The sequence below is a fragment of the Camelus ferus genome, chromosome 8, assembly GCF_009834535.1.
Source record: "Camelus ferus isolate YT-003-E chromosome 8, BCGSAC_Cfer_1.0, whole genome shotgun sequence".
NCBI classification, from domain to species: domain Eukaryota; kingdom Metazoa; phylum Chordata; class Mammalia; order Artiodactyla; family Camelidae; genus Camelus; species Camelus ferus.
In genome coordinates this window covers 59,019,922-59,038,136 of record NC_045703.1, presented here as the reverse complement: position 1 = coordinate 59,038,136, position 18,215 = coordinate 59,019,922, and the positions used below count along the sequence as shown (strand labels likewise).

The following is an 18,215-nucleotide window of genomic DNA, read 5'->3' as shown; positions in this document are numbered from 1 at the left end:
CTTTGTCGGTTTCATTGTTTGCAAAAATTTTCTCCCATTCCGTAGGTTGGCATTTTGTTTTACAGAAATGTTAGCTATTAATATTAGGAGTCAGTACTCAATAAATAAAAGTCATAATCACTATTGTTATCATCATTCAGAGATTATAAGTGAATTAGAGAAACATTTAATATGGAATTTTCCAAACTCACCAGATCCACTTATCACAGAACTTAAAACTTATCTTCCTACCTCGTAATCAACTTCCTTCAATCATAATATAATCAAAGTGTTGATAAACAGAAATCTCCAGGTCAGGCTATTGGGTGCATTTCTGAGACTTCTCAGTGCTTAAACTTAAGCCAAGAAATGCAAAATAACTCTCCAGAAGCTACATGAGCCTTTCCAGCAACAAGAAGTAATTTCATAAAGATTACATTTATACAAATGCTGACACATACCCATGTATACAGGCATTCCTAATCAACTTAGTAAAAGGGTTCAAATTTCTGTGGGCTTTGGCAGTTTGAAATAGCTGGATTCCAACAAAGCTATCTAGGTAATGCATTGGATGCTTGCCATATCATTTAAAAATCAAAGAGTTACAGGACCTTCAAGATAAAATATATATGTTGGTGGTCATTTAATTTATCTTCCCACCCAATGGAAGGTTCCTCATCAGCAGGAATTCCTGATCAGTCCCTCACGGTTGGACATGTCATTATAAAATTTTTTCACATGTTGAACTAAGATTAGCTTCTCAGAATCTTCTACCCAATAATCTTTTTTCTATATTCTAAATATAAGAAATCAACCCTATGCCTTCTTCTCCAGAAGACTCTTCATTCTTCACAAGCTTTACAACAGTTCTCACCCCTCCCTTTAGTTTTTTCATCTCCAGTTCTTCTAACCATTTTCCATCCAGTCTTATTCAGTATTATTGTGAATAGTACAAAGGGAATAGTGCCTCCAGGGTGAACATCTGTTGTGTTTGCCTGTCTAGTATCCATTTCCCTCTGCTTCTGGTCATAGGATTCCTCTTCATATGGGAACCTACCTCATGTGGTTTAGAGAGAAATAATCCAATCTGCTGCTACTAACCCTTCTAAGACAAGGATGGACACATGACCTACATATGGCCCCACCCTGACCACAGTGATTGGTTTAGGGCTGTGACTTAATCCAAGTCAATGAGAGCCTACATTAGGGCTCTGTTGGAACTAATGGGAAAGGAGTTTTCATTCTGCTAAGTTAGTAGAATGTAAGTCATAGATGTTGTAGGGTGTGTTTGTCACCATATGATGAGAACCAATCTAATAAGAAACACAATACACAGGAAATAAAAGTCAAGAGATTCAGAGAGGCAAATTTCTCCCTATAGTGAGCAACCATGCTGCAAGTGCGTTTATTCTGGAATATGTAAGTATGACATCTAGTGCATTTTTTGTTTGCTTTTGAGTTTTACTTATGTCATTTTCAGCTTAGAATAAAACTGACTAATACACCTTCCTCACCTGTGCCGTGGTAGGAGGGCTGACCAGGGCATAGAGTCCAACCTTCCTCCTCATCCACTCCCTAGCGGCCCCACAGTTCCCTGAGATGAGGTCCTCTGAGAAGCTGGTGTTATCAGCTGTCTCAGCTGGGGACCCCTTACTTCTAAGAAGAGAAATTGACATAACCAGCACAAATAATAAGAATGTTTATTAGAAGGATGCAACAGTACAGTCATAAATGAAGGCTTCTTCCTTTTTAAGTTGAATCTGATTTATTTTGATGCCAAGCCGCAACATATTGAGATCACTATAAATCTTGATTCCATTATCATTTAAATCAGTTGTTTCTGGCAGGTGTGTATCTTCTGCATACATTTATAAGTATGCCTTCTATGACTGCTATTAAACTGCTAATACAAGTGCTGAAATAAGACAAAAGCTCAGAGCCTTGTGGTCTACCACTAGAAATCCATCCAGGTTAACTGACTATTCATTAATATCCTCTGGGTCTAGTTAGCTAGCCAGCTGCAAAACTGTCTAACATTTCCCTAATCCAGCTCATATTTCACCATCTTAACCTTAACCTATCTCAAAGGAGACTTTGAAAAATACTTTTCTTGAAACAGAAAAGTAATAACCACTGCACCTGGCATCCACTGTCCCCTCAACTACTTTCCGGTGGTAGCTTCCACCAGAGAATTTGATATTCTGAATCGTCACTGTCTTTCCAACAAGACTATGAGTTCCCTGAGTAGCCAAGCTCAGTTGTCTGTGGTAGCATATTGGTGCTCCCCTGGCCCATTACATGTCACAAAATAAGAGTGTAAATGTTCTATTTTATCTTGCATAGGAGGGAGAAAGAGATGGCGACTTTTGCAATAATCCAGAAGGGATTAGCTTGGCCCTTTTAAAGAATTAAAGTTGATGGCATCAGTTTTTGTTACATCAATACTTAATTTTCCTCAAAAACAGGGGTGTCTTTAGTATTATTCTCACAAGTCATAATTAGGAAATTCGATGATAATAAATAGATTAGGTAAAAAGGGAAAGAGAGAAAAAAGTAAAGGAGGTAGGCTGAGATGAGATGAAATAAACCACAGAGCGGCAAAAGACAGAGAAAAGGCTGGAAACAGCATAAGACTTGCCTGATCTCCAGTAGGTAGACGGATCAGATCATCCTCTTCCTGGGCCACTGGCCCACACACAGGGAAAATTATGATTTTGTTGCTGTGGGCTAGCATCCAAGAGAGAGAAGATGCTGTTCACATAAATAAAAGATACAGCTTGCAACTGACTGAATGTTTGTGTCCCCCCAAGTTCTCATACTGCAATCTAATCCCCAATGTGATATATTTGGAGGTAAGGCTTTTGGAGGGTGCTTAGGTCATGAGGGTAGAACCCTCATAAGTGGGATTTAATGCCCTTATAAAAGAAGCCCCAGAGAGACCCCTCACCTCTCCACCATGTGAGGACATGAAAAGATAGCTGTCTATGAATCAGCAAGACAGGCTCACCCAGACACTGAATCCTTAGCACCTTGATCTTGAACTTCTCAGCATCCAACACTGTGAGAACTTTATTTTTGTTGTTTATAAGCCACCCTATGGCATAGCAGCCCACACCACTATTCGGATTTCATAACTTAGGGAGTTGAATGTGGTTCAGATGGACTGGAATATATAGTCATATATGTGGGAACACCTCTACCAGCAAACTTTTAAGCTCTTACAAGATACCTATTTTAATTTCCGTAATAATCCTGAGAAATGATATTATTTTTCACTCTCCTTTTTTTTTTTTTTACTACTCTCCTTTTTTTGCAGATAAACTGAGGCTTGAGATATTAAATAATAGCCCCAGGTCAATGTCTAATTTGTAATGTCACCAGAATGTGATTTCAGGCCATCCTTGCCCAGGCTCACGTGATTACCTCAGGCTCTGAGATTTCAGAACTCTACTTACAGCTCACCAGGGACTAACAGGTTAAATGTGTTTATCATTACGTCTTTCTAAAGATGCCCACATTCTTCTTTTTAAAAACTGTGACACTGAACTGTATTTTATCACTCACTGTTTTTTCAATAGGTTTTTAATAAACTTCAAGGTTTGGGTCCTCACTTTAAAGCAAGGAATAAACCTCTTTGTAACTGGAGGTGATATTTATTCACTCTGAGGTTTGAAGGATATTGACTTGCTCCCGTGTTGAAAGGTAACACAGCTGACTAAATGAATCCCTGATCACAGACGTGGGAGAGAGATGGTGAAAAGGCTCTGGTCAAAACAAATGGAACATCTGGCCAAAGAATTTAGATTTCCTCCTTCAGTTTTCCCCTCTCTCAAGTGCCATTGCATAACCTCTGATGATCACTTATGATCCTTGGAAGTAAAGCCAAGTTGTTGGTCATGCTATCAGTATTTTTTCTGTCCTATCATTTTTGTTGTGAAAGCCATTAGGAAGCCAAAAAAAAAAAAAAAAAAAAAAGAAAGAAAGAAAAAGAAAAAGACCACTCCTCTAAGCTTGCAACTTATAATATTTATAAAGACAATTAGTGGGCTCTCTAAGTGGATGTTACATCATTTCTTTAATAATTAATCAAGTATTTAATGAATCTATTATTGTGGATATTTAATGAAACCATTAGTAAATGTTCCTAAAAGCAGAATGCAAGCACTTAAACTGTAGCTCAAAGGATGGGATTTTGCCATAGAAACTACTTCATAAACAAGGTAGTTGCTAAAAACTCACCACCTTCACAATAAGAAAGCGGCACATCTGCTGCGTTTTTCCAAGGCCATTTTTCTCCTCTTCCTCTTTCAGGTTCCTACTTCTCCTCTCTGTTTCAGCACTTCTCAAACCACTGCAACAGAAACTGATACTGAATTTAGAGCCATATGACGAGGTCTGATTCTGAGCATCTCCAGGCATTAGAACTGCCCCTAGAAACTTTCCCATCCTGAGTATGGGGGGTCAGTTGGTTCTAACCCTCAGGAGTTCAGATGATGCTCAGCTGCTTTGGTACATAGTTTGCTTCCCTTCACCAGACCCCAGAAGCAACTCAGTAAAGGGGTCCCAAATCAATCGTACCATTTGATTCAGTGTGTCTGGGTCCACTGGAACCACTGTCAACCAAGAGTCCCAGAAGGATAGCGCCTGACTCAGATGTGGGAGATGAGGTTAAGACTGGAGGTTCCCCAGGCCTAGGGCTTACCTATATGAACTGTTTGATTAAAAGCTTCTTTTTTTTTTTTGCTTGTCCTTACTCTGTTTTTTCCCCTGGAGACACATAGGGTATCAGAAGTTCTGTGACATGTGAGAACCTATGAAAAAAGGGACAATGAGCTATAGGAACAAAGTGGTTAAGAATAAAATGATTGTGACACTTGATAGCAAAGGAAAGGGGACATCTGCTCAGCAGGTATGAGAGAAAGACCGTTTCATCCAAGCTATGAAAACCTTGTGAACAGGAAGAAAGCCCATGAATGTAAGAAACAGGACAAGCCAGAAGCAGAATCTGACAAATACAAAGTGGCCACAGCAGTCCCCGCCAGGAGCAGAGCTGGTATCATGCCAGGCTTAACTCACTCACCATCTCAGCAACCCTGTTGGGACCATGAAAGAAAACTAAGACAGATCTTCCAGTCAGAACTCACCAGATGGCCAAGAAACAGAAACCCACTGAAGGTAGTTCAAGTACACAGGAGACACAGAGGGACACTGATAAGTGTCGCAGAATCTAAGACTGGGGAGCACAACGCAACCCCGCCTCCTAGGGTCTGTAAAGCCCCATGATTAGGATTCCCATTTGTCAGCAGCAGTGTGGCCTCTCACCTCACTTGTCTCTGCATGCCTCCTTCACTCTCTCCCCTCCACAGGCTTGCCTCTTCAGCCTACTCGTCAGCTTTTACATGATCTCAAAAACACCCATGTCCCAAGTGTCTGATACCCTCCTGTTCCAAAGCTCTCTTACTGACTACAACATGGTACAAATTTTTGGAAGAAAAATCTGATTGGGATAGCTCACTGGTCCAACCAGACAGTACATGGCTAGCTGTCTGTGCAGGCTGCCTTTGGAGTTTATCCCTGGTTCAGTTAGTGTGGCGTCATACAGTCCTTAGGGCTACTCCCAGAAGTTACAAGTGGGACAAGCACTGTGAAACAAGACTATCGTCGGGCAAGCCTGGGTGATAGTAAGATAAATGGAAGTATATAAACAGGATGAAGAGACGAGAATAGACGAGAATATGCATTCATCCAATGAACTTGAGCTGAGATCTTTATGTGCCAAGCAACATGCCTGGTGCTTGGAATGCAACCTACAAAGAGCAGATCATGCAACTAAAGTAATAAATTTATACTCATCTATAATGTAATGGGATAAATATTTTAATAGAGCTTTAATCAACTGGTATATGAAAACAAAGGAAAAAAATTAATTCTTCATGGGAGCCTCAAGGAAATCTTCAAAGGAGGTGGTATTTCTGCTAGGCCTAAAAATTCCTGCAGGATTGTTATAGATAAGTATGGAGACGGCTTTTTTCAAAGCATTATGTTATTTGAATTTCCTATATATGAGAAAACTGAGCTGTACAAAAGTTAAATTAGTTGACCAAGGCCACATACCCAGTGTGGGGTAAATACTGGACTGGATTCTGAGTCTTCTGACTCCTGCTGTACTGCTTTTTCTATTTGTTTATATTGTATTGTGGGTGGAGACAAAAGGACAGGCCTGTTCCATTGGCATCAATAACCCTAGAACCAGGAATAAAATTACTATGATCTTAACCTGCCTTTCCTAAGCTCAATCTCCATCACTTCCTTTGCAAAAACTCTGGTATTTCGAACATGTATCAATCCAAGTCTTGAGAAACCAATACCACACTCAAATGATTTGATTTGGGGAGAGTTTAATAAAGGGCTTATTTATTAAGGTGTGGGCAGGCTTTAAGGGAACCAACAGAGGATACTGTAGGATCCCAGAACTGGCAGCAGCAAGGGTCTGTTATCACCATTACCACCGCTAGGTGTGTAAGGTAAAATGGGAACAAAGTTATGAGAACCTCATGGAGAAGCCACCTGGCAGGAGCTGTGGCTTTCATAGGTGGATGCAGTCAGCCCTTGACAACTACAACTTTACTCTCTTCTAGCTTTCAGAACTCCTGCCAGCTCTCCCACTGGTCGAACCCATGGAAGTCAGAGGGCATGGGAACCCTTTGATCTACAACAGGTCAGCTTTCCAGGGCAAGATCACATTAGAAAAGGGTGGAAAGTGAGCCTGGAGAGGTGAACAAGCAGCATCCAGCACAGTCTCTCTCTCTCTCTCACACACACACACACACACACACACACACACACACCATTCTCTTTTCTCATTTTCCCTTGCTATTTCCTTTTATATTTTGGAAATCTGACCACTCAAGTCAGTGCCCTGGGTTTTCGGCCAGGAATCCACTCCAGGTCAATGTAGCCAAATCTACTTTGTTTCAGTCTCTTGGTCATTCTAAGTCCTGAACTGAACTTGAGGATGTACGCCTGCCAAGGTGAAGGATGAGTTACAAAGGAAGCATGTATATGATCCTGTGCTGTTCTAAACCCTGTCCTTCTCAGGGCCTTCTTGGTATAGTCAGAGTGACTGCTCTCTGGGATCATTTTGAGGAATAAATCTTGGAGGAACAGGCCGAAGTTCGTCATAAGCTTTGACTGAATGAGCCAGTGACTCTATTGTACCAGCTGTAATCAGTCTACCCTCTTCCATACGAGGCAGAAAGGGTTAAGGTGGGCCAAGCTGGATGTGACAGATGAGTGCATCATAGCAGCCAAAAGAGCGCTCTTAAAGGAGACTAACTAGAACAAAAAAATTTTTTGGCTCTTACTGTAATCAGGGCATCTAAAAGTTTATTTAGGTGGAGAAACAAGTCCCTAGTTTGTTTTGCTAATGAATGAAGTTTGCTTTGATTTCCAATTTTGAAATAACAATCATAGGCATGGGAATGACATTTATAATCTTATCCAGTGATATTTTCCTTCTCAGATTCTTGATGGGAAAGCCAATTTTATTATAAGGTAGAAGCTCAGCAGTTTAAAAAGGATGAGAAGGTAGTAGTGTTTATTTCATATCGTGAAGATGAATTTTACAAAATTTGATGTTTTAATTAATATCTATATGCCTGCTAAAGTAAACCAAAATCTGATACTCAGATGATACTGAAGTAAACAGTTTTCTTAAAACAGGTCTCAAATCAATAGTGGGCAGATAGGATGTTTCTAAAGAACCATTTACTGTGATTCATTGTTCTATGTCTTCTCCTCTGCCTCACATTTGCCCATCAGAGTTCCACATACTGCTTCTAGCCAATTATTCATCCACTGGGAGGCTACCCACCCACATTAGTCTCCATCATGAACTTTGCCCAATCACTTCTAAATCCTTTTTTGGTTCTCCTGCCACAGGCAAGGAAGAGTTTAGTAGTCCTGGGATTATGTTATCCTAGAGATGTACAAAGGAGTGCAGAGAGGACTCCAAGGGGGTGTTAAGGTAGAAGTACAAAATCTTCCACAACAGGGCAACATTTTGCAGAAAGCGAGATTTTACAGATGAAGAAGGAAGTTGAATTTTTGGAAACAGAATGTCTGGTTTTTATCTTCCCCTCTGCCTTGCCTTTAAACTTCTTTTTTCTTGGCTGAACTTTTAGAGAGTTGGGAGGAAGTTTTGAGTAAGTTTCTAATGTGTCAATTGGCAAAGCTAAAGGGCTTCGCAAAATAACGGCTAGGCTCTAGTCTCATGGTATCTGGTATGTGAAGTCATGAAATGTCACATGAGATACAGGCAGTCATAAAGTAGGAAGTTTCCCCCTCTTCCCTGTCCCTCTACCCCCTCTATAACACTGTGTTCTCTAACCATCAGTATCTCATGGTCATAACCTTTGTGTTTTGAGCCCATCAAAACAACCAGCCTACTCGGTTTCAATTCCCTCAGTATCCAGCCTGAGGAAGCTAGCTAGCTGTTACAGACTGGAGCAGAGAACCAAGGGGTAAAGAGGTAACTAATTCCTGGTGACATATTTGTATTTACACTTGGACTTCTTAGAGCCATCACTCAAATATATAGAAATCACTCCAATGGTAAGACTGTGGAAAGCTTCAGCATGTGACTAGGAAGCTGTGTTCTGGATGAACAAAGCCTTTCGGCAGCTTCAATTCTTACAGTTCGGACCTCACTTACGCCTCCTTTGCATAAGCACAAGTCCTTACAGTTTTACCACAGGACTAGTTGGGAGCTGGGGTCAGAACCTCCAGACCTCAGACCTAAATATGGGAGAAGTCTGTAGTTGCTCAGCTTTGTTTGTTTGGTCTCTCGAACACACAAGCCAGACAGCACTCAGGAAGATCCAAGATTAGTGGCACTGCTGCTTGATGACTAATGCAATTAAATAATTCTTGGTGCTGGCATAGTACCACAATAACAAATCCCATAGTGTCAAATGCCAGATGGATTGCTCAAACCTTTGGAAGCATTCTCAAGTACACATACTTAATCACTGAGGGCCGGGTTCGTGGAAAAATGACATGGTACTTGTGTGGGCGGAAGGTTCCTGTCACTTTCGTTGGACAATCAATCCCACTGTCAGTTTCCATAGCCAACATTGTTCTGATTTCCTCTCTTGTGGGCCAGTGGTATTTAAGCATCAGAAATATGATGAATTTAGGAGATCTAATGATTTTTTTCCCCAAATATTCTAGATTTTTCTAGAACAAGTCTGATTTCAAAGATCCTGTTCCACTGCCTTTTAAAGTACATTCTGTACTCATCAGACTGGGTCTCAATTTTTACTTTAAAAGTAGGTTACAGCACTTCCTTCATTCCATTTATTAAAAAACACAACTTACCTGCCCAAGAGGGATGTATGTATTGAAAAGTAAGTTAAGCCTTGTCAAAACCTAAGTGAATCTATTACTCAATTCACTTATCCCAATAAATCAACAAGGTATTCAATTTTTTCCTTCAATCGATGTTTACCACATACAAGGAATTTGAGAGAGAGAGATTCAGCATGATGTGATATCTTGCCTCAGAGAGTTTATAGTTTAGTTGAAGAGGCAAAACTGGCACTAATGAATAATGGTGAGCAAGAAGTATGGGTAAATGAGTGTGGTAATTGCAGGACAGACTGTTACTCTTATAGAAGTGTAGGAAAAGGGAAACAAGGACAGGAGAGGATAGTCGGACAAGACTTACAAAGGGAGTGGCATATGACTGGACCTCTTAGGTCTTGTATGACGCAGAAGAAGAGTGTCCATATAAGGAAAACATGCAGAGACTAGGCTGAAGGAGTGGAGGGTTTGACTAATAAGAAATGAGAGACAAAATGAAAATACATAAGGTTAGAATATGGAAAGCCTTAAGACAGGCATAAACACTCAAACTAAATGGTACAGTCTTTAGGAAACCACTGAAAGGTTTTCATGAAAAGCTAAATTTCAGGACCCTTAGGCTGGATTTCCATTATGATTCAAGTAGCAGTGAGGAGGCCTTAGACTAACTTGGAATAGGTAAAATGGAGAAGGAAGGAGAGATGAGAAAGATATTGAAAAAGACCTATCAAGACTATATACAAGGAATACATAGAAAACAAACTTATGGTTTGTTTTCCAGTGCAGAAGGGGGTGGGAAGGGATAAATTGGGAGTTTGAGATTTGCAGATAATAATATATATAAAATAGACAAAAAAACAAGTTTATACTGTATAGCACAGGGAACTATATTCAATATCTTGTAGTAACTGATGGTGAAAAAGAACATGAAAACGAATATATGTATGTTTATGTATGACTGAAGCATTACTCTGTACACCAGAAATTGATATAACATTGTAAAGTGACTATACTTCAATGAATACATATATATATATATATACACACACACAAAGACTAGATACAAGGAATAAAGGGGAAGACTGGGTTACAGGTTATTCCAAACCCACTGATCGTGCCCATGTTAATCACTGAATAAATCTAGTTACATTGAATTCAGAAAATGCTGATGCCACTGACAGAGAGGAGACTTTAGAAGAGCCTTTATTTGGGAAGGGAAATTAATTGGGTTTTGAATTCATGGACTGTGACATGATGCAGGGAAATTCAAAAGAAAATATCACTTAGATAATCAAAGCAGTACGTGGACCTCAGGTGAGAGGTCATAAAAACACTGGTGAGAATGTGATACTAGACATTATAAACCTCTTAGAAGAAAACAGGCAAAACATTATCTGACACAAATCCCGCAATGTTCCCCTAGGGCAGTCTACCCAGGCAATAGAAATAACAGCAAAAATTAACAAACAGGACCTCATTAAACTTATATGCTTTTGCACAGCAAAGGAAACCATAAGCAAAACAAAAAGACAACCTACAGAATGGAAGAAAATATTTGCAAAAGATGAGACTAACAAGGGCTTAATTTTCAGAATATATAACAGTTCATACAACTAAATAATAATAAAAAACAACAACAACCCAATCCAAAAATGGGCAGAAGACCTAAACAAGCAGTTCTCCAATGAAGGCATACAAATGGCCAATAGGCACATGAAAAAATGCTCGATATCACTAATTATCAGGGAAATGCAAATCAAAACTACAATGAAGTATTAACCTCACAGCAGTCAGAATGGCCATCATTCAAAAGTCCACAAACGATAAATGCTGGAGAGGGTGTGGAGAAAAGGGAACCCTCCTACACTGATGGGAATGCAATTTGGTGCAGCCCTTATGGAAAACAGTATGGAGATTCCTCAAAAAAACTGAAAATAGACTTACCATATGATCCAGCAATTCTACTCCTGGGCATATATCCAGAGGGAACCTTAATTCAAAAAGATGCATGCACCCCAATGTTCATAACAGCACTATTTACAATAGTGAAGACATGGAAACAATCTAAATGTCCATCGACGGATGACTGGATAAAGAAGTTTGGTATATCTATACAGTGGAATACTACTAAGTCATTAAAAATGCTAAAATAATGCCATTTGCAGCAACATATATGGACCTGGAGGTTGTTACTCTAAGTGAAGTAAGCCAGAAAGAGAAAGAAAAATACCATATGATATCACTTATACATGGAATGTTTTAAAAAAGACAAATGAATTTATTTACAATACAGAAACAGACTCAGACACAGAAAAAAAACTTACGGTTACCAGGAGGAAAGGGAGTGAGAAGGGAAAAATTTGTAGTTTGAGATTGCAGATAGTAACTCCTATATATAAAATAAACAGTAGGTTTATACTGTATAGCACAGGGAACTATATTCAATATCTTGTAGTAACCTCTAATGAAAAAGAACATAAAAATGAATATATGTATGTATATGTATGACAGAACTATTATGCTGTACACCAGAAACTAACTATACTTAAATTTAAAAAAAATTTTTTAAAGAATGTGATACTGAAGCCATGGTAACAGCTGACCATTCATAGGAAGAGAGCCTACAGCAAGAGAAAGGCAGAGCCCCAAGGCAAAGCTTTCCTGCTATTATCCCTTAACTCTGGGGACCAGTTATATTCCACAAAGAAGGTCTGCCCAGGACTGAGAGATGTTAGAATAATAGAGCTGTGTAGATGATCCTACCATACTTGATCACGTGGCATTTATTACTGAAACTCTAGGAGAGAGCTGTTTTTAAAATTTATTGACTTCTGCTAAATTTAAAAAAAAAAGCTTTTGCAAAATTAATGGGATATCATTCAACCTTCCAGTCTAAAGCATTATATAAACCAGCCATAAACATGATGTGTGTGGCATAATTTATGTCTTTCGCCATACCTGTTTCCAACCTGACATAGATTATCACACAACTACCTTGTTAAATTGCACAGTTCTTATTATCCTGATTCTTAGATCAGAAAGCCAAAGACCACACCAACTTGGTAGCTTGATCCAGATCAAATAGGAACAGGCAGAAATAAGACTGTTACCAGGGTTTTTTGACTCCACATGTTGTCCTCTTTCTGCTATGTGATGAGAAGTCATGTTCAACAGGTGGGACCTCTTCCAAAAACCCAGATGAACAAAATCCTGTACGGCCAGATCTCTGAGAAGAATCTTCAAGGGAAGCAGACTGCTAACTTCTCCATGACCTATATCCCCACAGTGCACGCACACATGCACATACGCACGTACCCAAACCTCCGGAAGGGCCTGCCAAGGTTAGGAGTTCACTGGAGCTACACAGGTGTCGGATATATGGGGAATACTTTTGCTGCTACATATCCATACTTAATAAATATAAGTGCTTCTCTTGATAAATATTAAGTTCTACTTGCAAACTTTCAATTCACAACTATTCGTACAGATGAACAAAGCAACTTTTCAGAGCCATAGCCCACCATTCTGCTCTTCACCAACAGATGGCATGATGGTTGTGCCCAGACACCTTAGTCTTGACTAAAGTTTGTCAGTCTGCAGCCGAAATAATAACCTCAGGAAGATAAAGTAAGTAAATGCAGTGGGACCAGTAAAAGACAAGAGGAAAGTAAAATATATGACAGACCAAGTAGTGCCTGCCTTATCAAAGAGGGCAGCCAAAACGCAGGTCTAGCCAGTGTTATCAGGAGGGGCTAGGGGCCACTGTTACAAGATATTCTGATTTTTCAAGGCAGTGTGAAAGTTCTTATTTTTATGTGAAATCTCCTAGTTTTAAATTTTGCAGCTATCACTTTTTATAAAAGCTCTGTGCAGACTAAACATACGCAGATCTGTAAACACACTCATATCTGCAGGCCAGACTGTGTTTGTGTGTGTGTGGTTTTGTTGTTTTTTTTTTTAATTGAAGTATAGTTGGTTTACAATGTTGTTAGTTTCTGGTGTACGGCAAAGTGATTCAGTTACATACATGCATATATATTCTTTTTCATATTCTTTACCATTATTGGTTATTGTAAGATATTGAATATAGTTCCCTGTGCTACACAGTAGGACCTTGTTTATCTGTCTTATGTACAGTACTTTGCATCTGCTAATCCCAAACTCTTAATTTATCCCTCCCTGCCTTTCCCCTTTGGTAATCATAAATTTGTTTTCTATGTCTGTGAGTGTTTCTGTTTTGTAAATAAGTTCATTTGTATCATTTTTTAGATTCCACACATAAGTGATAGCACATGATATGTGTTTGTGCTTTTTGAGTTCGTTTATTAACACTGTTAACTCCATCATGTCCAAAAGTGCAAAGCTTTTGGAGAGTAAAAAGTGATAAGAAAGGGGCCAAGAAAGTCTGAAACTCTGAACTAAAGCCATCAATATGCAAAGTTCTTTGATGAAAACTAACTTTACATGGATATGGACAGAGTAACCAATTTAGAAGTAATGTTTTGGAAGCATGAACAAATGGACTTATAAACAGTTTTTAAGAACTTTACCTGTTCATCAAGACAGAAGCATTAACAACAAACAGTTATACTGTGAACCTTGTTTAGAAAGGGATCCTTCTAACATGTTATAAAAGGAATATAGCTCTGGAACACCAGGGAGATTGAGAGCCTCTGGGATTAAAAAAATTACATCAAACATGAGTTTTGAAGGCAAGAGTAACTAAGAGAAAACAATTTGACCACTAAATATGAAAGGGCCTACAGGGAAGATAAGGTAGTACAGCAAAAAATCTACATGGAATTTGGAATCAGAAGACCTGGCACTTTGTCGTAGCTCTGTAATAACCTGACCCATACCTGATCTTGAGCAAGCCTTGCAACATTTATGTATTTCTGTCTAAAGAGAAGAAGTTAAAGTTACTTTCATTACAAAATTGTTGTGTTCATTATAACAATGTAATATAGTTTATAAAATGCAAAGCTTAAGTAAGTTTTTAAATATGATCATAAATGATAGTAAGGAAGAAGAGGAGGAGGATGCAGGGAGGAGAGGGTAAACATATCAGAAGTGCACATAAAGTAGCAATCATTTGTGCTCTGTGAAAAAAAAAATTCTCCTGGCTATTTTTAGATTGAAAGGAAATACAGACTTCTCAGGGACCCTGCTGTAAAGGAGTCTAATTGCAAAATAATGTGAGCATGGGGAGGACAGCAACATCCCACCAAGACACCTCACGCCAAGCTGTCTTCAAAGCTGGGGCACTATAAATGCTGGGGAGTGGTTTATTACAGTCTATCCTTACTTTTACAATTAAAATCATTTATATTGCATTGAAAAAGCTTGACCTGAGGGTGGGGTATACTGGGGTGCACACATGGACACCATGACTTGTAATGCAGAAAGGTACAAAGGATAAGAGGAGGCTAACTCTCATTACCCTGAGAGAGAGTCTAATGTGAGGATATGGGTAGGACGCAAGGGAATGAGTGAAGCAGACATTATATTGCCACACTTCTATCATTTTATATTAAATTGACACATCTCGATTTATATCATTTTATATCAAGCATTTCGCAGCATATATGTCAAGATTTTCTTAGCTAATTTATTGACTTCAAAAGATTTTGAGGGAGCTCTCCACTCCAGCCATGATTGAATAACTGGACGAGACTCACCCTCTCACCAGAAACAAGAAAACTGGACAAAATAAATGAGGAAACAGTTTTAGGATATTAGACAACAGGCAACACAGGACCGTGTGCTCTCTCAGACAATGGAAACCCATGAGGTGAGCCCAGTAATCACCCTGGCTGTCTGTGTGGAGGCTTTTCTGGATCATGAATCATGGGGAGAGAGAGCACAAGTAGAGAATTCTATTTGAGTAGACAGAAATTGAGTATGAGAAGACTGAGTTGGCCGAAACTTGTGAAGCAGAGTACTGCGGGGGGTGGGGAAACAGTGCATGGAGAAAAAATTCATAAGGATCAACAATCGTATTAAATATAAATAGTGTAAATACTCCAATTAAAAGATAGGGATTGTCTCGTTGGATAAAGAAGGACACAACCATACGCTGCTTACAAGAAGTCCATTTCACGTATGAGAACACAAATATGTTAGAAGTAAAAAGATGAAACAAGATATATCATGCTAATACTACAAAAAATAGATAAGAAAATAATTTAAGCTTAATTTTCTATGTTAATGTCAGGCAATACAGATTTCACAACAAAGAACATTACCAGAAATAAAAAGGTTATTTCATACTGATAAAGGTTAATTAATCAAGAGACCATAACGATCCTAAAAGTTAACGCAACTAATAACAGATCTTCAAAACACATGGAACAAAACTGATAGAACTGCAAGGAGAAATAATCTACAATTATAATTGAAGAGTTCAACACCTCTTTCTCAGTAACTAATCAAGCTGACGTAAAATCAGTAAGGATATAGAAAATTTAAGCAATCTATCAACCAGTTTGACCTAACTGACATTTCTAGAACACTCCACTGAACAAGGGCATAATGAATACTCATTCTTCTCCAGTGCATACAGAACATTTACCACGTTAGACCATATCCTGGGTGCATAAAAGAAGTCTCAAATGGATCCGGAGGTATTATACTCAGTAAAATCAATCAGCCAGAGAAAGACAAATACTGTATGTTAACACTTACAGGTGGAATCTAGAAAATAAAACAAACAAATAAATATAACAAAACAGAAACAGATTCACAGATATAGAGAAGCAGCTAGTGGCTACCAAGTAGGTGAGGGGTAAAGGAAGGGATAAGGTAGGGGGAGGGTACTAAGAGATATAAACTACTATGTATGAAATAAATAAGCCACAAGAACATATTGTATAGCACAGGGAATATAGCCAATATTTTATAATATAAGCATAATATAATCTATAAAAATATTGAATCACTATGTTGTACGCTTGAAATCAATATATAATTATAAATCAACTATACTTCATTAAAAATGTCTCAAAAACTGTAACAGGGTTCAAGTAATACAAAACAAGTTCTCTGACCAAAATTAAACTAAAATTCCATAACAAAGTTATTTGGAAAAATACTGAAATATTTGGAAACTAAGTCACTTAAAAAATAACCAATGGGTCAAAAAATAAATTTAAAAAATGATAAAGTATTTTGAACTGAGTGAAAGTAAAAACACAACTATGATGCAACTAAAGTAGTACCAGAAAGTATTAAAAAGATAGGAGATTATTAAGAACTACTCTGTACTAACAAGTACCATGCCAAAAAATTTGACAACTGAGATTAATTTGACAAATTAATTGAAATACAGAATTTATCAAAGTCCATACAAAAAGAAATAGATAACCTGAATAGCTCTGTATCTATTTTAAAATTTAATTCCTATTTATAAACTTTCCCATGACTAAAACTCCAGGTCCATATGGCTTCATTGGGGAATTCTGGCGAACACTTAAGAAAGAGAAAAAACCAATTCTACCCAAACTCTTCCAAGAAATTAAAGAGAAGTGATTACTTCCCAAGTCATTCTCTGAGGCCAGCATTATTCCAACAAAGACAATTCAAGAGGGGAGAAAAAGACTCATACATACACGATCAATTCATTTTTGACAAGGTGCCAAGGTAATTTAACAGAGAAAGACTTCTGAACAAACGGGGCCAGAAAATCTGGACATCCAAGTGCAAAACGAAAAAATCCTCAACTCTTACTTCACATCATATACAAAAAAAACAAAAAGTAACTCAAATTGGATCACAGTCCTAAAAATAAAATGTAAGAGAACAATTAAAATCTAGTCTCTTAGCAACTCTGAAGTTTATAATGCAATATTGTTGACTAAAATCACTATGCTGTGGCCTAGATCTCCGGGATTTATTTACCTACTAGTTTGTGAGTCTGTACCCTCACACAACATCTCCCCCTTTCCCCTACCTCCCAGCCCCCAGTAAGTAGCACTCTACTCTCTGTTTTCACAAGTTTGGCTTTTTTATACTCCATATGTAAGTGAGACCATATAGTATTTGTAGTCTAAACTTGCCATGTAAGCTGGGCACACCTGTGATCTTGGAATTAACATTCCCCATCCTCCCCAAAATGCTGTTTTTCCTCTTCCCTGCTCTTTATTCCTACATTCCATGCTCCTCTCTCTCAGCTCATTCCTCAATTTCAGTGATACACATTAACTCCCTGAGAAAAACGGCATGGGAGGTAAAATATGGGGGACTTAGGACATCCAAAACTCTCTTTAGCCTGACCTCACATATAAGTAATAGCTTGGAAAGGTTTAAATTCTCTATTGGAAAATATTTTTTAATCAAAAAATTTCCTTCAGAATTTTAAGGCACTGCTCCATTGCCTTTTCACTTGCAAATGCTACTGTCATTCTGACTCTTCACTTTACAGATAACCTCTTTTGTTCTTCTCTGGAAACTCACCAGATCTCTTATTGTCCTAACATTCTAAAATTTCACAATGATGCATTTAGCATGGAAGCCTTTTGATGTGCTGCTGGCAAGTTATCTTGCATTATTTGATTGTTTAATTCCCCCCCTCTATATTCTTTGTTCTATTTCTTAAACTCCTTTTTTTTTTTTGATATTTGATTTCAGGGATTAGTTCTTTAATTTTCTTACATTTTCTCTCCACTTTTCTCATCACTTTGCCTTTTTTGTTCCATTTGCCGTTAGATGTCCTCAGACTAATCTTCCAATCATTTAACTGAGTTTTTCATTTCTGCTATTCAAACAGTCTCCCTGTTTTTATCCCCAATCTTCACATCCAGATATTCCTGATAATGACAATTCAGAAACATGTTGAGGGGGTTGCAACGTAAATGGGGCTGCTTCTTAGCTTTCCA

The 18,215-nt window shown here is 38.3% G+C and overlaps 1 protein-coding gene across 1 annotated transcript in view; it reads right to left on the bottom strand.

The window, feature by feature from the left end:
* Positions 1 to 18,215, bottom strand: part of UST (uronyl 2-sulfotransferase) — a 385,158-nt gene that overhangs the window by 358,417 nt on the left and 8,526 nt on the right. The gene's annotated exons all lie outside the window — the stretch shown is intronic.